A 23,928-nucleotide genomic window follows, 5' to 3' on the forward strand; every position below is an offset into this window, starting at 1 on the left:
AAGCGCTCACATAATAGTATGTGGCTTTAAAAACAAAAGGTTACAAAAAAACTATCTTGAAAACATGTTTGTACTTTTGTGTTCATTTCAGCACAATTCACAATCACCAAGATCTGGAGACAACCTGAGTGTCTAAGAATGGATGACTGGATAAAGAAGTGTAGCACTGTCCTCCCGTTGTTCATCAATTTGCTCAAGCGGGCACCAGTAACATCTCCCAACAAATTATGAGACTTGTTGTTACTGTTTTTGGCATATCAGATATATCACTGGTAGCTTGCCAGGCTTTGCCATGGGGGTGAGATACTCTTGGTAGCTTGCTGGGCTCTCGGAGAGAGACAGAGGAATCAAACCTGGGCCCGCTGCATGCAAGGCAAATACCCTACCTGCTGTGCTATCGCTCCAGATAAGAGAAAACTAAATTAAAAAATTTCACGGTCTTTTAATTCATAAAATTATGACTGTGACAAGAGCTTTAAAGAGAATGCCTAGAGGGTAGGACGGTGGGTTGTAAGGGGGAACTCACCTTCCTGGGAGGATCTTTCCTGGGAATATCTTTCCTGGGAAGATCTTTCCCAGGGAAGATCTTTGTCAGCAAGATTTTCCTGGTCTGGACAGGCCTCAAACAGTGCACGCAGCACGGCCCCGTTCTCAGAGCTCACTGCATTAAAAAAAGGAAACCTCCGGGAGAAGTTTTTCTTAACTTCCCTGTTTGCCAGGGGACACTGACTGGGGTTTCTGGGCAAAGCGTTAAGACCGCACCTGGGAGTCGGCAGAGTGGAGCCAGGGGCCCCCCAGCCCACCAAACCGTCACCCGCCTCCCCCCGTCTAGAAACCAGATGTCCCGAGGGTAGAGCGTGCAAGGAGGCGTCAGTGGGTGGACTGCAGCGGACCACACTGAAAACCGCGTGCAGGAGTCCCGGGTCGCCACGACGCCCCAGCTGTCTCCAGGGAGGCTCCGCTGCACACGCGGGGCTGGCGGGTCCCGGGAGCTCCAGGGTATCCCCATCCTGGGAGGGCCCCCGAGACACCGGGTGGGGTGTCTATATACATATATACACATATAATATATATTATATACAATGAAATCTACTTGGCTATAAGAAAAAATCATGCAGTTTGAGGCTACATGGACAAATGTGGAGAGTATCATGCTAGATGAAGTCATCCAGAAGGAGAGGGAATGATTTCTTTCATATATGTATGTAAAGAAACATGGTATGGTCATAGGAAATAGAACCAGAGAACTGGTTTACAGCACTGAGCTTACCAGGGGTGGAGTTGAAGATAGGGGTTGCCTGTGAGGGAACCTTGAGAAAAGGGTACAATCATGGAGGGTGTGGTGTTGGGTCGCTATTCATGAACTTTTACCATTAACAGTGTTGTAAATCATGGAGTGTTAATCTATCAATTAAAATAAAATTTTTAATTTAAGAAAACGAGAAAGGAAAAATCTAGGTCCAGAACTGGTACCGTGTGATAATGGCACACATATTCTATGGGTCAAAAACCAGGGTAAATGTAACATCACCTGGGGGGGGAGAAAGAGAGAGAGAGAAAGAGAGAGAGAGAGAGAGAGAGAGAGAGAGAGAGAGAGAGAGAGAGAGAGAGAGAGAGAGAATGGCAAACAACTTGTAACTTGTCTTTTATCTATCATATTGCCCAAAGTCACACAGGGTCAACAGTCCAGAATTTTTTACCAGTTTTGGTGTTTCTAGACCTGCTGCAGGAAAGTTGTGGGTGATAATGCCTTGACTCAGGCTATAAAACAGGAAGGACACAGGAAAAGACAAGGACAAATAACAGTACTTAAAGTAAAAGTAAAAGTAAAGGCCCTCCCATTGATCATCGATTTGCTGGAGCGGGCCCAGTAACGTCTCCATTGGAGACTTTGTTGTTACTGTGTCTGGCATATCGAATACTCTTGGTAGCTTGCCGGGCTCTTCGAGAGGGGCGGAGGAATCGAACTCGGGTTGGCCATGTTGGCTGTGTGCAAGGCAAACGCCCTACCCACTGTGCTATCGCTCCAGCTCCCACAAGTACAGAGAACAGTACTTGTGGGAAGAAATTGCTGGGGCCATGAAAGCTAAGAATCCATAGTGATCTGAATAGCTGAATAAGGTGTTAATCACCTGGGCCAAGCCTTCAGAACACACACATCTCCAGAATACTCATGGACTCAATGGTACACTGGGCAAGCATTGTGAGTAAAAGAAAATGCCCAGGTTCCATTGCTATTCAAGAAGCCATCACTGGTCTGTGTGAAATAGCTGGAAAGTGTCTGACTCTGCGCTGTGAACCTAACTTAGCCCACAATCAGAAGCACTCACCTCAGACATCAGGGAAATCTTTTTTTTTCAACCTTCAACTCATTCATTCGTTCATTCACATAGAAAATTATTCTTGAGCGTCTCCTGAGACCCAAACACTGTTCTTTGAGCTGGTGATGTAGCACTGAACAAAAAAAGAAAAATCTACTTCCAGGAATTTTACATTTATTATAGTGAGAGACCTAGATAATACACACTATCAACAAGAAAACTACATAGCTTGCATATGGTAGTACAAACGGAGCTGGAAATTGTGTTTGCATGAACCGAGCAGTCTTATTTCAGAGTAGTCAGGATATCAGATAAAGACACATGAAGGTGAGAGAGCGAGTCGGCCTCCAATGGGGGAAGAGCATCCAGGCAACGGGGAAGCAGAGGCAAGTTCCTGGGCAGCATGCCTGGCCTACTACTTTGAAGCAAACAGGTAGCAAAGGTAGAAACACTCTCCTAAATTCATTAGTGTAGCAATCGTTATAAACACCTATTCCTCACCAGCATCGCGCCCAGCACTCGGTGTTCCTACCTACACAGGTAAAGGTAACAATACAAAGAGGGAAGCAGGCAAACCACCCTCCATACCAGGTATCTGAAAATGCGATTATGGGTGCAAACAGTATCTCAGCAAGCAAGCTTCTCTGCTTAGCTGAAAATGTCTGTTCTCAGTTCATCTGTTTATGGATCAGAGAAACAAGAGTTGTGTTTTGTACTCAAAATAGACTCTGCCCATATCCTCAAGTATTACAGAATCATAATTTTTATTAAATGCAAATTTTATTATTGCACTTTAAAGCAAAAGTACTGGGTAAATTGCATAATATAATCACCATATGACTATCAGTTTGAATTAGTATTGCAGATACTTCTAACTACTTAATTATTTATTTTTAAAATATATTCCAATATTTTAATTATGTTCAGTTAAGTGTACTTGAATATTTGCGGCACTCTGCATTATTTATATTAGAGGAAAAAGCAGCCTAAATCAACTTGCTCTGGCATTCCATAATTTGTGCTTGCACATCTCTAAAATAGATTTATATATAGCTATCAAATGGTTATTCTAGATATGCTATGATTTTAAATTTTTATCTAAATTTTATTTTAATGTACCACAAAAATAAAATTTATTGGTTTCTTTATACTAGTGTCTGGTCTGATTATTCATATTCAATATTTGTGGAATACTAACTAGAGCTGCATGCTCTTCAATTAAAATTAAATGTGTAGGTTTCAAGTACAACCATCCAAACCCTCAGCCTGGCCACATACCTGGAAATGTTCTAGATTTGGACAAATCCAATTCGTTAGCACTTTAGTGGTAAAGAGTAAGGGGGACTGTATCAACTTAGAACCACACCATTACAAACAAGGAGAAGGGAAAAAAATTAGAAATGTCAAGGAAATTTACAATCTATACTGAGGAGTACAGCATATTATTTCTACAGCCGGTCAGAAAAATAATAAGAACTGCTCTCTTTTGGTATCTGTCTAATGTATTTTCTAGTTTCTAAATTCATTTAAGAATCATTTCTGTATAGAGGATAAAAAATATTAGAGTTACAGTATCTCAATAACCTTCTTTCTGTCAGACAAATCCGATGGACAGCCGCCCGCTAAAAAGATTACTGCTTGAATACTTAATCCCAATTTGGATGTTTTTAAACAAGGCGAACCTGGCTTTAAATGCAATGTGCACAATTTAGCTAAGTATAAAATATTAATGCACAAACATGACTATAAATATAGCCAGAGAATCTGGCAGGTGGAAGACACCTAATACCCATCTCTGCACATTATTCTTTCAAATCAAAGACTGGGTGAATAATGAAAATGCCCATTCCCAGGTCACAAGTACAGGTGGCTTGTGGCAGACACCCCAAAGCCTAGGCAAGGAGAGCAGCTTCGAATGACAATACTAGGTTGGAAATTTTAATAAGAATTTGGACGTCCGACCTTTCTTGCTTTCCTTGGACTCTCTGTGTCTGTTTGTCTGTCTCTTTCTCTAAGAAGGAACCAGATATTCTCAATGCCCAGGAAGATAGTTTGTTTATCCAAGTGACACAGAACAGAGTTCTAAGCATGGACAGGAGACAGAGACCTGAGTTTAATTCTTCCCTGGGCCACCTTAGGTAAATTTAACTCCTCTATGCTTCCATTTCCTTGTGTCTTCATTAAACACAGAGTAGTCATGATATGATCCACAAAATAAAGTCATTTAGAGATTTAAAGCACTTAAACATGGGCCAAAGAGATAGTAAAGCAGATAAGGTGCTTACCTTGCACACAGCCAATGCGGATTTGATGCTTGACCCCACAGCACTGCCCCAGCACTGCTGGATGTGACCCATACAGTGCCTCAAGCTCTGCTCTTTATCAGGTGTGTGTGTGTTGGGGAAGGGGGGAGGTAATCTCCTCTCCAGGGTTCAACTCATAGTCTGCTCTCATTGCTTCCATTTTTGTTGCTCTTTCTTCTTATCCTCAAACACTACATGAAGTGAGCTCAATAAATATTTGTTAGGTGATTAAACTCCTGTGCTGCTAACTCTTAAGAACATTTACTTGCCATGCAGCTTCCTTATCTGTGAGAGTTGACATATGAGTGACATGCTCTCAGCTACTTCTAACACCAGTCTTGCATATGTTCCAGTGAATAAAATCTTACTGGTAATATCCAACCAAAGTAAAGGACAAAAGGGAAAGACAGAGAATGTAAGGAAGAAAAAAGGATGAAAGGAAGGATGTGAAGGTAGGAAGGAGTGTGGAAAAAAACAGAGAAAAGGACATGGCTTCCTGTCCTTAGGAAACCTAGCAACGCTAACCATTGTATTATAATAAAAGAAAACTGTGAAAATAACACACTTAGCTCAGACCCATTTGTGTTTTATACTGAATATAGCAATGAAATTATAAATTTCATGTTTTAAAATGTCTTATAAGAAGTTCACAATAATAAACACTTCTAGCTTTCTCTTCCATAAGTGGAAGTAGAATTTTCACAAGATCTAGAAAAGCCAGTTAAATAACTCCCCAGAGTTTTGTTCCTTGCATTGGGAGCTCCATAATTTCATCAAAAATTGGCCCTATTAAAATACTACAGTTTTATCTTTACAAAAATAAAATTCATTCCTCCCACCTTGGGAAGCTCGTTGAAGTCTGAGAGCAGCCAACTCAAGCTCAGAAACGTGGAGCTGTGTAAGACTCTTCTCTTTCTCCTACACTAGGAGACTTGAACAGTCCATTGCCATTCAAAAGCCAGGACTTCCAAGTACTCTATTGTCTCTTTTGTCTTTTTTTCTTATAATTTAAGGGGGGATAAAGGAGTCCCAAGAGGTGCTCAGAAGTCTCCAGAGGTTCCATGAGTGAGGGGAACATGTGATGCCAGATATTAAACTGGGGTTGGCTACATGCAAGATATCTGTCTTAACCCCTGAACTATCTCCAGTCCTGATTTTCTTTAACCTTTAATGACTTTCCTTAATTACAAAACAAGTTATTTCTTCTTGGTCTGTGGTTACAAATATTAAAAAACAATTGCTTGATGCTATGGATAGATAGATTGTAAGTGCTCAACAAAAAAATATAACCAATATCATGATCATTATTAGTCTTTTTACTAAGTATAAAAGTGATTTAGGGAAAGTCTTTTAACTTCTCTTGGTATCCTTTTCCTTGTCCATAAAACCAGTGTTTAGACCAGATTTCTCTAAAGTCATTTCTGGCTATAAAATTGATGCATTTGTAAAGAGGCCTTTATGCAGGTCATTTTTATCCACCTTTCTTTGGAAATAGGAAGCATTGTTTTTCATCTAAAAGTTAATAAATAGGACTGAAGCAATAGTACAGTGAATATGGTCTTTGCCTTGCATGGGACTGACTTGGGTTCTATCCCAGGTACCACATGTGGTACCCTGAATGCAGAGCCAGGAGTAAGCTCTGAGCACTTCTGGGTTTAGCCCCCCTCCAAAAAAATCAAAACGTTAAAAAAAAAAGTTCCACAAATGCCCTCTGCCATCTCTACATACCCACACTCACAACTCAGACCTTTTGGTTCATTCCCAGGTGAGATTAACTTCCTGCATATTATCCCAGGGCCTTTCTGGAACTAACTGAAAGCAAAATTTTCTTCCCTCTCTCATAGCTGTGTACCCTGGACTGTACAGTCTCTTACCTGGCCATACAAGAGCTTTACTCATACCCCACACTTCACACTTGATCACTTGATCACTTGACACTTGACATCCCCTTACTCATCGATTTGCTCGAACAGGCACCAGTAACGTCTCCATTTGTCCCTGTTGCGTGTTAATGTAGCCCAGTGGTGTCTGCTCGTTCTAGGAACACAAAGAGCCTCAAACCAATCATTCAGGGTCTTGACGAAGAAGTCTGACCATCTCATAGGTGGGCGGCCACGCAATCTTTTGACGTCCCAGTCAGTAATGGCTCTAGTCCAGTAGTCATCTTCAAATCTCATTACGTGTCCAGCCGATCTGGTTTTCGACACCGTGGCAAATGAGACAGCATCCCTGATTCTTGACTGTCGATGGAGGTCGCAACTCCGGATTCTTTCTCTCATTTGAGTGAAGTGTGATACTCCAAGCAGTGCAGTGCAGTGCCCTACAAAACACTGCATACTTAAACCTTTTTTATTGGGTGAGGGCTGGCAAGGAAAGAAAAGAGTGACACTCAACCTAATCTCTCAGAGAGCTCCCTCTGGGGAAAACTACAATGATTTCCCCCCCTCCCCCAGAGCACAACATACAGAATGGGGATGCCAAATAGAAGCCCACTAAGATCAACAAATGAAAATAATATCACACACATCTCTACCAGTAAAAACCCATTCTGAAAACCTCTCAGATAATAACCGTAGAAACACCATTTTAGGGGGGTTAATGAGCTCAAAGAAACACTGGTACAGGTAGTCAGAAAGCCATAAGCAAGAGAGTGAAAATGAAAAAATTACCATCAGAAGTGACAAAAATAAATAGTATCGTAGATAAAATTAAAAATTCAGTAGAGAAGCTGGAGGAATAGTATGGTGGGTAAAGCATTTTCATTGCTCATGGTTAATCTGGGTTTGAGCTCTAGTGCTCCATATGGTTCCCTAAGCACTGCTAGGAGTGATCCCTGAGAACAAAACCAGGAGTAATCCCTGAGCACCACCAGGCATGGTCCCCAAACAAACAAAAAACTATAACCCAATAGAAGGCCTGAACAGCAGAGTAACAGCTACTGAAAAGATCAGCGAGCTTCAATATGAAATGCAGGAAACCTCTAGAAAAAAACAAAAGATGGGGAAAGACTGAAAAAAAATGAGCAGACCAGAGAACTATGGGGTGCATTCAAGAGGAACAATATAAATATCAAGAGTCAGGAAGACGAAGAGACCAACATGCTGCAGAGATGCCAACAGACCCCACACTAGACTGTCTCATCTTGGGGAAACCTGGAAAGGTGCAGGTGAGCCCCACCACTCAAGTCAAGAAGCCTCAGCAGCCAAAAACCTCCAGAACTCGATCACTCCATGATCACAGTCTATTTTCACAGGCCCGGACGAGCCTCATCCATGAGTTAATCTGCTGAAAAGCCCAGGCTTGTGGGACTTGTCACTGAAGTCTCCAGCTTGCACGGAGTCAGGAATGGGTGACCTGCTGCCATCTCCCTGTACTTCTGGTAGCCTGGCAGTCACACCAATAAACTGCCTCCTGTACCACAGCAGCTTATTAACAGTCATGATCCAGAGACTCATAAATAAACCTTGAAAGAGGAAGAGAGCAACCCACCACAGAGATGCCACCAGACCCCAAAGTCACCATGCAGTTAAAAATTTAATTCTAGCTGTATCGCCCCACTTAAAATCTTAGAATTGGGGCCGGAGCTATAGTACAGCAAGTAGGTCATTAACCTTGCATGTGGCTAACCCAGATTCAATCCCCAGCGTCCCATATGGTCCCCCAGGCACGGCCAGGAGTAATTCCTCAGTGCAGAACCGGGAGTAACCCCTGAACATCGCTGGAGTGACCCAAAAAGAAAAAGAAAAAAGTTAAAAGGAAAATCTTAGAATTCCTGGAGCATAGTGCAACATCTCACACTCTATACAAGGACTTACTTGCTCCAGGGTGATACAACAATCTTCACACACTTTCCTCTAAAGAAACTTTTTTATCATCATTTGTGGATTATTCATAACAAAAAATACAAAATAAATTATTTAGGTCCTGCTTTTGGGTCAGGTTTTGTGGACCGGGGTGGAATAATTCTAAATATGGTGGTGAGAAGGTATAATGGTGGGATTGGTATTGGAATATTGAATGTAATCAATTATTGTGAACAACTTATTTACTTTTATTTATTTACTCATTTTTATTTACTCATTTTAAATAAATTTGATTGTATACTAGGCACTGCTGATATATATCTATATGTAGTATACATATTATATTATATCTATGTTATATATTCTCTGTATTCATAACATATAATATAAAAATGATATATTATATGATATCTATATTATGAATATTTGAGAGAGAGAGAGAAAATAGAATGGTGAATTCCAACCTTCACAGAGTTCATATTCTAATAAGCAATACAGATAAACATGGAAAAATGTTGAATGAGAATCATGATAAGGAAGGGATTGGGAAACTGCTCAAAGAACTGGAGCACATTCCCTAGGCTATTTGCTAGACCCTGAGTTCAGGCCATAGTCATACCTCTTACCAGCACCACCTGGTGTGGTCCAGCCGGCCCCTTAAGCACCACAGGGCTCTAACAACTGCAGTGACATCCCAGGACTGCCAGACCCTCTCCCCTTGATTAAAATGAAGAGGGGGGAAATATGTATGTGTGTGTATGTGTGTGTGTGTGTGTGTGTGTGTGTGTGTGTGTGTTGAGGAGCCTGGGAGATGCTTGTGCATTTGAGCCCTGGATTTGATCCCTGGCACCACATGTTCCCCTGGTGCCACTGGGAATAACCCCTTAGCACAATAAAATAAGGCCCCTTGCTGCTCCTCCCACCAAAAAAAAAAAAAAAACTATGATAAAGTGATGCCTGTGGGACTCTGAAAGCATGTAAGATTTAACCTAAATTAGAGATGTCAGTGAATGCTTCCCTGGAATGAATGATTGAGTGAGGTAATCCCTAGGAGTGAAGTGTGGTACTAGGCAGATCAAGCCAAGTGTGAAAAGGTCCTGGTTGGGAGGAGGCCTGGTACATTCAAAAGACTCCATTCTTTCTCTCTGAAAAAGACTATTGCCGGGAAAACTGCAAGAGTTAGGGGCAAAGTCATTCACAATTATGCTGGAGGAGCAGACCAAGACCAGGCCACATACAATCACGTCAGGCTCTTTGCCTTTATCTTAAAAGCAATAAGTAGCAGAATGGTGACATCAGATTTTAATTTTATAAAGACCATTCAGGCTTGGTGTCTAAAAGATGGATGGGGCAAGGCAAAAATGGATGCAAATGGACTGGTGAGGAAGCAGTGTCCAGAAAGAAGATTAGCAGAGCTAGTGTAGTAATAGAGATGGAGAAAAATTGGCGTAACCTAAAGGTACATGATAGGCTGAATCAAAGGATGCAATCACATGTTGCTAAATGACAGAAATACACTCTAGGAAGTGCATCCTTAGGCCATTTTGTTATTTTGCAAATGTCATAGAGTGTATGGCATATTGTGATTTCTAGAAAATATAGTATTTGGCCACTCAGATGACCAAAGTATATTTCTCATACATATTTTGTCTTCATTCCCAGTTCCTTGTCCATTGCTTCCAAAAGCTTTGAAATTTCCTAAGTGTGGAGAGTGATAAGGGTACTTCTAATTATGTCAGTGAGTGACATTTTGAAAGCACCTGAGGGTGGGTACTAGTTGCCAGGGAAATCAAATACTTTAATTAGAGTTTTAGAACTTCCAGTCCCACCCTCTAATTTCCTGGGAGGAGAGAGGGGTTAAAGGTTAAGTTCAATCGAGGTTGGCTAGTGGGTTAATCAATCATGCCTATGTCAATAGCCTCCAAACTGACACTTTAGAGCATTTCCAGGTTGGTGAATAAATGGATATTTGGGGAGAGTGTAGCGCATGGAAGCTCAAAGTTCTTTCTCAGTGCTTTGCCCTGCCCAGCATCTCCATCAGGCTGTTCCCGAGGTATAGCTTTTGAAATAAATCAGTGATCTGGTGAGTAAATGGGATTCCTGAGTACATTATGCCATGTCAGCAAGTTAAACTCCCCTAGAAGGGACTCCTGGAAGTCTGATTTATAGCACATCCTCTGTCCTAGGTTTAACTCGCTGACATGTGGAGTGCAGACTTGGGAGACTGAGCAACTGACCTGTGGAATCTGAAGTTATCTCCACAAAGATTGTGTCAGAATTGAGATGAACTTAGAAACACCCTTCTGGTATCAGAGAATTGCATGTTGGGGGGTGGGGATCCTCTAAGGTCACTTACACTGAAAAATTGGTCTCAAAAATTACACACAAAGGCTCCTCTCTGGAAAGAAAGATGGCGGCCGCACGGGAGCCTTGTGGAAAGCGGGTTTGAGCCGTGCTCGGGGGAGCGGCGGGGACCTCATGGGAAGGGGGGCTTTGTGGGCCGTCCCCCACGCCCCACCGAGGTCGCCAGCTGCCCCCCACGAGCGGCTCTCCTGCACGGCCACGGCCCCGGAGGCACAAGGACTTAGCACAGAGAACCAGCCGCTTGGAGCAGAAAAGCAAATGGACTTGTGTTGATCTGCGCCACCAAGCCTGCCCGGAGGGGGAAGGGCGTTGACCGGCCCGCCCGCTCCTCTCTGGAAAGAAAGATGGCGGCCGCACGGGAGCCTTGTGGACAGCGGGTTTGAGCCGGGCTCGGGGGAGCGGCGGGGACCTCATGGGAAGGGGGGCTTTGTGGGCCGTCCCCCACGCCCCACCGAGGTCGCCTGCTGCCCCCCACGAGCGGCTCTCCTGCACGGCCACGGCTCCGGAGGCACAAGGACTTAGCACAGAGAACCAGCCACTTGGAGCAGAAAAGCAAATGGACTTGTGTTGATCCGCGCCACCAAGCCTGCCCGGAGGGGGAAGGGCGTTGACCGGCCCGCCCGCTCCTCTCTGGAAAGAAAGATGGCGGCCGCACGGGAGCCTTGTGGAAAGCGGGTTTGAGCCGGGCTCGGGGGAGCGGCGGGGACCTCATGGGAAGGGGGGCTTTGTGGGCCGTCCCCCACGCCCCACCAAAGTCGCCAGCTGCCCCCCACGAGCGGCTCTCCGGCACGGCCACGACTCCAGGGCACAGAAACCAATCTCTTAACTATCTAACTTTTAATAGAAATTCTTCCAGGGTTAATAAGTAAAATAGCAGAAATCCAAAACCATCATTTTATTCTTAAACCAAGTTGTAGAAAGCAAATCATTTCACAACGCTGTTTCAGCATGTCTGATTGGGGGGCGGGGGGGTGGGTCGTAAACTCTAAACAATAATTGTGCATCTTCTATCGAAATAATCTATCTAGTCAAAGTAGATAGAGTATTAACTAGAACTCATCTGCCTCACAAAGAATTGGGAGGGGTGGGAGGTGGGGGTCTATTGGGGTTCGGGGTTAAAAATGAGTATTGGTAAAGGGAAATGTGTTTGGTATCTACATGACTGAGACCTAAACCCGAAAGCTCTGTAACTTTTCCCACAGTGATTCAATAAATAAATAAATTATTTAAAAAAATAAATAAATAAAAAAAAATAAACTAAAAAAAAAAATTACACACAAAGCCATGTACTTACATAAAACTAGATGGCATGACCTCTAACACAGCTAGGCTAGACAGGCAGCATCATCTCATGTCTGTCATTGAATGAAAGATTGCTCAGTGATACAGGACTGTGTGATAGAGGATTGGCATGGGATTATTCTGATAAATTTCAGACTGTTCTTCATGTCTCTGCTTTTTTCCAGTCTACAGATCAGCCTCTGTGCCACTGAAAATAATTCTGTTTCAATACATTTCCCTTTTGGGCCCATTTTGTACATTCCTGTTACCCGAAATTCCCTCCCCTCTGTTTTTGGTATATCTTTATCTTTCAATGTTCTACTCAAGTTCTTTCCCATTAATCAATATCCAATCAATATTTATTATAAATCCATAATATTCTAGCATTGTTTCAGATGATAGAAATACAGTAGTGAGTTAAAAGAGTCCCCTGAACAACTCATAGAATTCATATATTCTAGGCCTCTTTGCTATTCTCCTCTTCTGAACGCATACCAGATTAAAAGACCCTATCTCATAAATTGGTGTTGTCTCTTTTTTTTTCTATTTATCTCATATACTGACTTTGCCTCTTCAGGAAAATAAATACTGATATATTTATACTGATAACCTAAAGCAGAAAACTATACCTATCGCTTTCCAAATTCCCTTCAACAACCCATAATACACTAAGAACTTAAATGCCTGGAAAAATCTATTCTAATATAAAACCTACCATTTTTCGAATAACAAATTGCTTTCACATTCATTTGATCATAAGAGCATCTCTAAACAATACAACCCTATCAGAAATGTGTCATTGAATTATTTATATAAATATTATCATTGGTATAATAGTCTCACACATCTATCCTAGACATTAAGAGTATTCCCATTCTTGGTTCTGATATACTGTGAATAATAATTATTTCATACTATACATGTATTATATAATATAAAATTATGTGATAATTGTGATAATTAGAAAATTTAGTTTCCATCACTGAAGACCAGTGACAAAGTTCTGGTTTGATAAGAAGGCAAAGTTGCAAAGGAAAACCTTCCAATAGACGGTAGCATCTCATAGTTCAATACTGTCCTTCTAACTTTGAAACTTGAATTTTCACTAGTTGAAATATTATTCAGCCCAGTTTCAAGTCTACTGCCCTGTGATGCCCCAGACCTTGACAATGTGTAATAACCTATCTGCAATTTCTAGTTGACCCTGGAAATTTGGAGTAAGAGTCCCACCTTTTAAGGGATGGGTACTCGATCATTGTATAACTGAAACCCAAGCACAAAAATTTGTAAGTCTACAACTGTACCTCATGGTGTTTCACTAATAAAAATTTTAAAATAATAATAATTAAAAAAATCCCATCTTTTAAACAGTTTACAATTTATGGAAACCCTTCTTCAAACACTCTTCTTCTAAAAGAAAATAACAATTTTGTAAAGAAAATGAAAATATTTTTGTGAACAAAGATATTTCCCGCTTCTAAACACAAGCATTGAAGTCATACAAGTTTTTGTATTTCTTCCATTAAAACCAAGTTGCCTGATTCAGTTGAGGGTTTTTCATGGACCTTTAAATAAGGGCAAACCTATACAAAGAAAATTACAAAATACCACTTCAAGAAATAAAAAGGGCATTAGGAAATGGAGACACATGCACATCCCCTGCTCATGGATAGGGAGGATTAACATTATCAAAATGGCAATACTCTCCAAAGCACTAAATATACAGATTTAATGTGGTCCCTATCAGGATACCCATGACATTCTTCAAAGAAATAGACAGAACACTACTGAAATTCATATGGAACAGTAAACCTCCATGAATAAACCCACATGAATAACCAAAGCAATCCTTGGGGGGGAAAAAGATGGGTGGCATCACCTTTCCCAACTTCAAACTGTACTACAAAGCAGTAGTAATCAAAACAGCATGGTATTGGACTAGAAACAGACCCACAGACCAACAGAACAGAGTTGAATATTCTGTCACTGACTCTCAATTATACGATCATTTAATCTTTGATATAGGAGCAAGAAATCTGAAGTGGAACAAGGAAATTCTCTTCAACAAGTGGTGCTAGGAAAACTGGACAGATACCTGCAAAAAAGTGAACTCTAACTTCTGTCTAGCACGAGGCACAAAAGTCAGATCAAAGTGGATTAAAGACCTCAATATCAGACCTGAATCCATAAGGTACATGGAGGAAAATTTATGCAGAACCCTCTATGACACTGAAGTGATGAAACACCACTGACCAAGCAAGTGGAAACAAACATAAACAAATGAGACTATATTCAACTAAGAAGCTTCTGCACCTCAAAAGAAACAGTGACCAAAATACAGAGAGAGCTCATGGAATAGGAAAAATATTTACCCAACATCCATCTGATAATCAGGATATACAAGATACTAGTAGAATTGTACCAGAAAAAGACCTCCAATCCCATCAAAAAATGAACAGAAGCTTTCTCATAAGAGAAATACATATGGCCAAAAGGCACATGAAAAAACGCTCCACATTGCTAATCATCAGGAAGATGCAAATCAAAACATCAGTGAGATATCATTTCATACCACAGAGACTGGGCACATCAAAAAGAGCAAGAACAACCAGTGCTGGCACGAATGTGGAGAGAAAGGGACTCTCTTTCATTGTTGGTGGGAATGCTGACTGGTCCAGCCTTTTTGGAAAACAATATGCGCATTTCTTTAAAAAATAGAATTGAGTTTCCATATGACCCCGCAGTACCACTTCTGGGAATATATACCGAGGGTGCAAAAATGCACAGTAGAAATTACATCTACATCTGTATGTTCATTGCAGCACTGTTCACAATAGCCAGAATCTGGAAACAACCCGAGTGCCCAAGAACAGATGACTGGTTTAAAAAACTTTGCTACATCTACATAATGGAATATTATGCAGCTGTTAGGAAAGATGAAGTCATGAAATTTGCTTATAAGTGGGTGGTCATGGAGAGTATCATGCTAAGTGAAATGAGTCAGAAAGAGAGGAACAGACATAGAACGAATGCACTTATTTGTGGAATGTAAAATAATATAATATGAGACTGACACCCAAGGATAGTAGACACAAGGGCCAGGAATATTGCCCCATAGTTGGAAGCTTGTCTCATGAGCTGGGGAAGAAGGCAGCTGGAATAGAGAAAGGATCACAAAGTCAATGATGGTTGGAGGGATCATTCAGGATGGGAGATGTGTGCTGAAAGTAGATAAAGGACCTAAAGTATCTACGTTGCAAACCATAATGCCCCAAAGTAAAAAGAGAGTATCGGGGAAATTGTCTGCCATAGAGGTAGGGGGAGGGTTGGATGTGAGGGGGAGATACTAGGAACACTGGTGGTGGAAAATGTGGACTGGTAGAGGGATGAGTTTCAATCATTGTATGAAACTCAAACATGAAAACTTTGTAAATATATCCCACAGTGATTCAATAAAAATAAATAAGAGAAGAACTAAAAAAAAAACCTCTCAGAATACTATACACCAACAGTCATCCACTATTTGAAGTATCACTGTATCACTGTCATCCTGTTGTTCATTGATTTGCTCAAGCGGGCGCCAGTAACATCTCCATTCATCTCAGCCCTGAGATTTTAGCATCTCTCCTTACTCATCCTTCCCTAAACTGCCATATTGGAGGCTCTTTCAGGGTCAGGGGAATGTGGCTCATTATTGTTACTGTTTTTGGCATATTGAATACACCACAGGTAGCTTGCCAGGCTCTGTCGTGCAGGCGGGATACTCTCTGTAGCTTGCTGGGCTCTCCGAGAGGAAATACTGCAGATAGCTTCATGCAGCATGACATTCAGGAGCTTTGTCACGTGTTACTCAATAATGTGAAGAATAAGATGAAAGGCATATGTGTGGAAGGGACCATCCCTAAGTTATTCAGAGGCAAGATGGTGTCCTATATCCAGTGGAAAGAAGTAGACTATCAGTCTGTTAGAAGAGAAGTTTATTATGATATCCAACTAAGTATAAAAGGAAAGAAAAACATCTTCAAGTCCTTTGTGGATTGCATGGCAGTAGAACAACTAGATGGTGACAATAAATATGATTCGGGGGAACACGGCCTGTAGGATGCAGTGAAGAGTGTGAAATTCCTAACATTCCCACCAGTGTTACACCTCCACTGATGAGATTCATATACCACCCGCAGACGGATCAGAACATCAAAATCAATGACAGGTTTGAGCTTCCAGAACCGTTACCACTTGATGAATTTTTGCAAAAAACATATCCTAAGGACCCAGCAAACTATATTCTTCATGCAGTTCTGGTTCATAGTGGAGATAATCATCGTGGACACTGTGTGGTTTATCTCAACCTCAAGGGAGATGGCAAATCGTGTAAGTTCGACGATGACGTGGAGTCGCAGTGCATGAAGGAGGAGGCCATCGAGCACAACTACAGGGACTACGACGACGTGGCATTGCACCAACACCTACATACTTGTCTACATCAGGGAGTCCCGGCTGAATGAAGTCTTGCAGGCCGTCACCAACCACGACATCCCCCAGCAGTTGGTGGAGCAGTTGCAGGAGGAGAAGAGGATCAAAGGCCAGAAGTGGAAGGAGCAACAGGAAGCACATCTCTATATGCAAATGCAGATAGTGGCAGAGGATCAGTTTTGTGGCCACCAAGGGAGCGACATGTACTTTGAGGAGCAGCTCTAAGTACACGGTGTTCAAGGTGCTGAAACACCCTCACTGAGTTCGTGCAGAGGCTGTCACAGACCATGGGATTTCCACAGGATCAAATTAGATTATGGCTCATGCAAACCAGGAGCAACAGCACCAAGTGGCCGGCCATGCTGGACAACAAGGCTGATGGCAACAAAACGATGATGGAGCCCAGAGACAGTGAGAACTCTTGGACCATCTTCCTGGAGACCGTTGACCCGGAGTTGGCCGCCAGTGGCACGCCGCTGCCCAAGTTTGATAAGGATCATGATGTGATGTTATTTTTGAAGATATGTGATCCCCAAACACGGAGCTTAAATTATTTTGGGCACATCTACACCCTGATATCCTGTAAAATACGTGACTTGCTGCCAGTCATGTGTGACCAAGCAGGATCACCTCCAGGAGACGAGCCTTATCCTCTATGAGGAAGTTAAACCGAACTTAATGGAGAGAATCCAGGACGATGATGTGTCCTTATATGAAGTAAGCAATGTATATATTAATTGACATATTGCATCATATTTTTCAAGGGAAATATAAAGGTGATGACCAAGTTCAACAACATAAAGATCAACAACAGTAAAATCATGTTAAAAGTGCTAAGAATCCTTTTAGCTAAAAAAGTTCAAAGGAGAAAGGCAAATTGCCAGATCACCTCATCTGTACATGGCATATAAAGGAACAAAGCAAAGAAAGAGAACAGATAAAATGAAAACAAACTCTAGATTGTGATGACAGAACTGATGTTTTGTTTGTTTATGGGTGTTTTTAGTATTGATTTTTTAATTTTCCCCTTATGCTTTATATAAACATTGTGGTTAATAAAGTTGATTATGATGTTTTTTTAGAGGTATTCAATATTCCAGCACCAATCACACCACCATTACACCTTCCGTCCATCATTGTCTTCAATTTTCCCATCTACCCCTGAACCTCCCCTCATGAACTGAGGTTTTGAAAGGGTTATTGTGATGGGGAGAGTTCTAATGGATAATGCTGCAAAGACATTGGCATTTTGGTGGTAAGTGTATTCTTGTTACAGCCCTAAAACTTAGTTACCTCAACTTTTAAAAATACAGTGAGCCCCTTTACATGCCTAATACCAGTTTGGGCTTCCTCTACATTTAGCTATTCCATCAGAGATTTTATCAGGTTGAGTTAAGGATTGATCACATGTTTTTTGTTTGTTTACATACATACATAATTTTTTAATTGGATCACCATAAGATACAGCTACAAAAGTTTCATGATTGGGTTTCAATCATACAACATTCCAACTCTTCCAGTGTGCATTTCCCAGCACCAAACAATATTCCCCATATCCCTTCTGCCACCACCACCCTCAGTTTGCCTCTATGGCAGGCTCTTTTGGTTTGCAATACATATACTGAGAGGCCATCATATTTGGTCCTTTATCCACTTTCAGCACACATTTCCCATCCAGAGCAACCCCTTCTGACCACAATTATCATTATGGTCCCTCCTCTATCCTAACTGCTCTCTCTCCCAGACCTTGAAGCAAGCTTCCAACTGTGGACCGTTCATCCGGGAGGTGTTAGTCTCATAGTACGTTTTTTTTTTTCATATCCCACAAATGAGTGCAGTCATTATATGTCTGTTCTTCTCCTTCTGACTCATTTTACTCAGCATGATATTCTCCATGTCCATTCTTTTTTTAAGCAAATTTCATGACTTCATTTTCTAACAGCTGTCTAGTATTCCATTGTGTAGATGTACCATAGTTTCTATAACCAGTAATCTGTTCTCAGGCACTAAAGTTGTTTCTAGAATCTGGCTATTGTGAACAATGCTGCAATGAATATACAGGTGCAGATGTCATTTCTGCTTCGTGTTCTTGCACCCCAGGGGTATATTCCCAGAAATTGACCACATTTTTCATCCTGAGAAAGAAGAAAATCTGAGGTAAACACTATTATGCTTTCTAGAATTTCAGAATAATTTTTGATGGCTTTTTTCTGCCCAAGAATTTGTCACTGTCACTGTCACTGTCCTCCCACTCGAGTGGGCCCAGTAATATTTTAAGACTTGTTGTTACTGTGTTTGGCATATCGAATATGTCACGGGTAGGTTGCCAGGCTTTGCCACGCAGGCAAGATACTCTTGGTAGCTTGTCGGGCTCTCTGAGAGGGGCAGAGGAATCAAACTCGGGTCAGCCAGGTAGGCGGTGTGCAAGGCAAACACCCTACCTGCTGTGCTATCTCTCCAACCTACCCAAGAATTTGTAGACAGAAAAAAAAAAGTATGAGGTCTTAAATAACCCAAGATGGTCCCCTGAAGTGTTGCGTAACATTGCTTGGAATGAGCTTGAAAGGCATTTTATTACATTAGACATAGGCAGGAAGTTTGATAATAGCATGTTTCTCTATTGTCAGTTTGCTTGGAATATTAAAGTTCTTGGCAAAAGTTATGACTTATAGTTTTAACAGATATATTTTTAAATGGAGTACATTCTGATCTTCAAGTTCTCCATTGGAGAATTTTTAAGTGCCATGTTTATAATTATTCATTTGTGTTTGTCATTGCCTTATAATGTAATAAAAGCTTTGGGGAAAAAATACAGTGGGGTGGGGAACAACTTTAAAAAACAGAAAGAATCCACCTACCCTACCCCACCAAAAAAAAAACCCCAGTAAGATAAATTTTAGAAGCACATGTTTTAATAAAATCCATTATAGCATGAGGCTTAAAAAGTCATTCAAGTTTTATGCTTGATATGTGCTTTACCATATGAACTTAAATTATTCTCATTCTATGCCATTATTGTGGTCACATTTGAAGGTATCTACATTTGTCCTTTTCTCTAGGAATGTCTGCAGTTTTCTCTGATTCTCAATGGTTAGTCCAGAGATGGACCTTTGACCCCAGCTAAACCCCATGTTTTTGAAGGGTTTTTGGACATTTACCAGAATGTGTAGGTTTTTATACATATGGCATATAGTTACTTCAGATGATCTGAAAAATGGAAAGCTGTGGGGATCAAGACTTTCCCATAAGAGAATATGGAGGAGGAGGAGGCATAGATAGGGTCAGAAAAGAGAAATGAAGAGGTCCCTCATTTCTTCATTCCATCTGGTCCTAGAGTTAGACTGCATTATGGCCTCAGTTCCATGAGCTAGCCTAAAAATTGCCCAATAAATCCCCCCCTTTTGGAATAATCAAACTCCTTTCTATTGTTTGCAGTCATAGAGCTCTAATCAAAGCATTTTTTAAAACAATTAAATGCAACCTTCTCTGGAAGACAGTGCATTGACACTAGGCACTAGAATCAGCAGTCATGAGTGAATCACAATATTCAATTCTCAAAATCTCCTGTCTGAAAATTAACTGCTAAATTCAGTAAAACTGAGATCGCTACACAAAGGAAAGATGAAAATGAATGAACAGAAAATTCTTTTTTGGTGGGCTGGCACTCGGAGTTCTGTGGTAGGAATGGTGATAATTACCTACACATAAAGGACTGAAGCTAAACTCCTAGGAATCCAGAATGGCAGAAACCATTAATAAATAAAGCACATAAAATTTGAAATAAACTATTTTTAATTCTAAAAAAATTTTAAAAATTAAAAACACTCCTGTTTGGAAAAGCAGATAAATAAATTTGAATAAAAATACACAACGTGGTTGGCAGGTTCACCTATTTGAAAAAAATGCATTGTAAACACTGAGGGTAGAAAGAAAGGTGGTAGTAATTTGACCTGGGATGATCAGGGAGGGCTGTTTAGTGAAGATGATACTGGCAGGAAATATTGAAAGAGATTAAATTCAGACTAGAGAGAAGCTTATCCACAGAAGAAAATGCACTCATAGGATGAGGGTGTCGGGGCCTGGTGTGTACTGGGAACTGCCAAAGGTTCCCTGTGCTTCCACAGTTTAAGGAGGAAGAGGTAAGGCAGGAGGAGATACATGGTGAAGGACAAAATGGGATTCAATTTGACACTTGATAGAATGGCCAGACTTGTGATGTCATCTGGGAACTCTGGACTCAAAGTTCTATAGTGAATTCCGTCCATTCTAATTCACGGCCTGAAAAAGCCTCAGAAGAGGACCACTCGAGAAAGTGACCCAAATCTTCTGGAGTCTGGTGGAAGAAGGTGATAGAGATTGAATTTTTTGAGTAGAACTGGCATGTTATATAAAATAACATCAGGAAAGAGTTCAATAGAAGAGTTCTCAAGGACATTTAAAGGAAAAAAATGCTTTTATAATTCTATTTTTATCAGAAAACTCATGAAAAAAATCAGAGTAAGTGCTTTGGGAAAAAGGATTAAATATGACAAAGAGAATCCCAAAACATGGAGTTAAAACCCAGAAAGAAAGAAGAAAAATTCAAGAAGTAATATAGACAATATGAAAGCCAAGTTTTAAAAAGAGAGAGTTAGGGGTAGATGTATCTATATTTGTACAAGGGAAGCAAATATTGAATTGTGAAGGAAAAATTATACTAGGATTAAATGAGATAGGATCAGATACTCAAAGCAAGATGTAAAAATAAAGCTAATTTTCCTAGGTCAGCTTTCTACCCATAGATTTAGTGGGGGAAAAATAATTTTAGGAGAAAAATGGAACAGGTGGGACTAAGAGTTTCCACTCTATCCCAAAACAATTATTGATAATTGCTTGTCCTGAATTAAATTATTTCATCCTAGAGAACCAGATGGTCCAAGTGAGCCTTTTATTTGGAGGATTTAGTGAAGTTCAAACAAACTTTGCCACCACACAAAAGTTTAATAAAGTCAGAAGGAACAACTAGTATTTTCTCTTAGGCTGTCTTAGGAGCTCTAATCCAATGTCTCTGGCAGGCTGGCCTCAGTGCCTGGCCCGCTGTCTTTTTATGTTGGTCCTTGATTGCAAAATAGCTCCAGCTGTTGAAGGACTTATTAACCCTTTCTCATTAGAACTGTGCAAGTGAAACAAACCTCCCTCTGGGCCTACTCAACACGGAGTCAATAAACCCAATCTCAGAAAAGTTCTACACCCGGGAATGCTCCATAGGATTCCTCAGTTGAAGGCTCCCCCTTCTGACTTTAATAGGCCTGGGAATCACCTAGGGATCTTGCTGAACTCACAGGTCAGGAGGCTTAGAGTGGGGCCTGAGATTGCATTTCTAACAAGATTCTGAGGCTGTAGCCCAGATTGTGCACTGGGAGGTGTTTGAGAGCCCCCCACAGACAAGCATCTGCACAATTATGAAGAAATGTAAAGGATGGGATCAGGACAGGGGCCCATAGCAGAAATGACCACGAGCTGCAGACACTTTGGTGCAGTTATCATATCACAGTCCCTCCCAATACTGTGACTTGAACAACGTACCAGCTGGAGGCCGAGATAATCACGGGACTTAAGACATGGACTATATTGTTCAGGCAGATAATCATACCAAAAAGGGGAAGAGAGCCAAAAGGCACTCAAATCTTGGGGCAAATATGACTTGCAGTTTATTATCATGTGGAAAGCATAAGTTGCAGCAGCATTGTGATTTTCTCTCCCCACCAAAAAAAGATTGATAGTATCAGACTTGAGCTATCTCCTGCCAGTGCCCCCTGCGACTGCAGTCTACCCTCTGCAGACCTAGAGGTCCTTCCTCATCTTCCTCAACCTAGGGTTCATGAGGGATTCTACAAAAGAGATAGAAAGATTGCAAAAGAAGCATGACAGATAATGGGGGCTCTCTGCATGACAAGAATAACGTCTGGAGTAACTGTTACTATCCCAGTGTGAGTGTAATGACTGGTGTCCCTCCATCCCTGTTCAGGCAAAATGCTAGGGACAGTGCTGGAGATCTAAATGACAAGGGAGAGACTGGAATTCTGAGGCCCTAGTCCTCCAGATTTCTTATCAGTCCTTCCTATTGCTTCGACATCATGGAGAATTCCTCCTCTGCCAAGAAAGGTAGCATGGCTCATATCATTAAGAGGCTGGCTGTCTTCAGGCGATCGCTCAGATTTTTTTTTTTTTACCTTATTACCAATCTGCCTTTCTTAGCAAAGGTCATGAAATGGACAGGGGATGTCTCATCTTCATTATAATCCACTGTTTGAAACATTTCAATTAAGCTTCAGATCAGGCCCCAGAACTCAGGCTGTTTTAACAAGGGGAAGTAATGACCTTCTGTTGCAGGTGGTTTCTGGCACACCATCAGTTTTAATTCTTCTTGATCTTTCTGCACCCTTTGATAGCCAGGATCAAGGGTTCTCTTTATATGCTTCAAGCACATTGAAGGACTTTTAGGGACTCCACTGACATGGTTTTCATCCCTGCGGTCTCAGCTGAGCTGGTTGTCACCTGCAAGTTCTCCACGCTTATTCAATTTACCAAAGATTAAAAGCCAGCTGAAAAGACAAGGCCCATGTGCTAAACTGCGCGTCTGCATGTGTTCCCAAAGCAAGTGAACATCAGTAAGATTCTGCCGAGACAGTGGGATAACCCCTTTGATGTGCGCTCCCCCGGAGAAAGGAGGCCTCACCGAGGACACGACAACAGCAGTGTGGGCATGGTGGGCTTAATGGTGTGCGCCCCAGGCGTGCCTCAGGGGGAATGCATGCACATACTCTCACACATTTGGGTGTACCTGGAATCAAGATTTTTGAAAGTAGCACTGGTTTCATATTGGAGGATCCTGGCTCTTGTGAGTTTTCATTTCCTTAACAGAGGCCTGGATATTTTAAGGAACACCAGTCTTTTAAAAGGGGTTTATAATATTTCTCACTTTGGATAAAGAGCAGGAAGGGAACACAATAATATACCTTCTTTCCTTTCAGTATTGAAGAATTCCACTCATTTGACTTCTTGAACAATTCTTAAAGCCTACTGTGTGCCAGCTTCATTGTTGAACTTTCCTAGGGCACAGCAGAAAATAAGACCATGATCTCCCCTTTCAGGAGGTTATAGGCTATTCTGAGGTTCTTACATTAAAAAAATGAATGAAGCAAATAAGTGTTTAAAGTAAAATGTGGAAGCTCTGTGCAGGAGAGATGGGACTTCTATGGGAATATGCCAGGAGAAACTGGTCTGAAAGGTAACATTAGTAGCATTTCCTGGAGAAGGGTCAGCTGGCACTGTGATGGAGAGGTGAGACCTGGAAGAAAACTGAAGCCTTCCTTGCCAAGACAAGGCTATTAGCAACTATTT

At 41.3% G+C, this 23,928-nt stretch overlaps 1 pseudogene; it reads left to right on the forward strand.

Moving 5' to 3' along the window:
- LOC130031499 (ubiquitin carboxyl-terminal hydrolase 7-like) overlaps positions 1–23,928 on the forward strand; it is a 54,549-nt pseudogene that overhangs the window by 25,685 nt on the left and 4,936 nt on the right.

The sequence above is a fragment of the Sorex fumeus genome, unplaced genomic scaffold, assembly GCF_029834395.1.
Source record: "Sorex fumeus unplaced genomic scaffold, SorFum_2.1 ptg000047l, whole genome shotgun sequence".
Taxonomy (NCBI): domain Eukaryota; kingdom Metazoa; phylum Chordata; class Mammalia; order Eulipotyphla; family Soricidae; genus Sorex; species Sorex fumeus.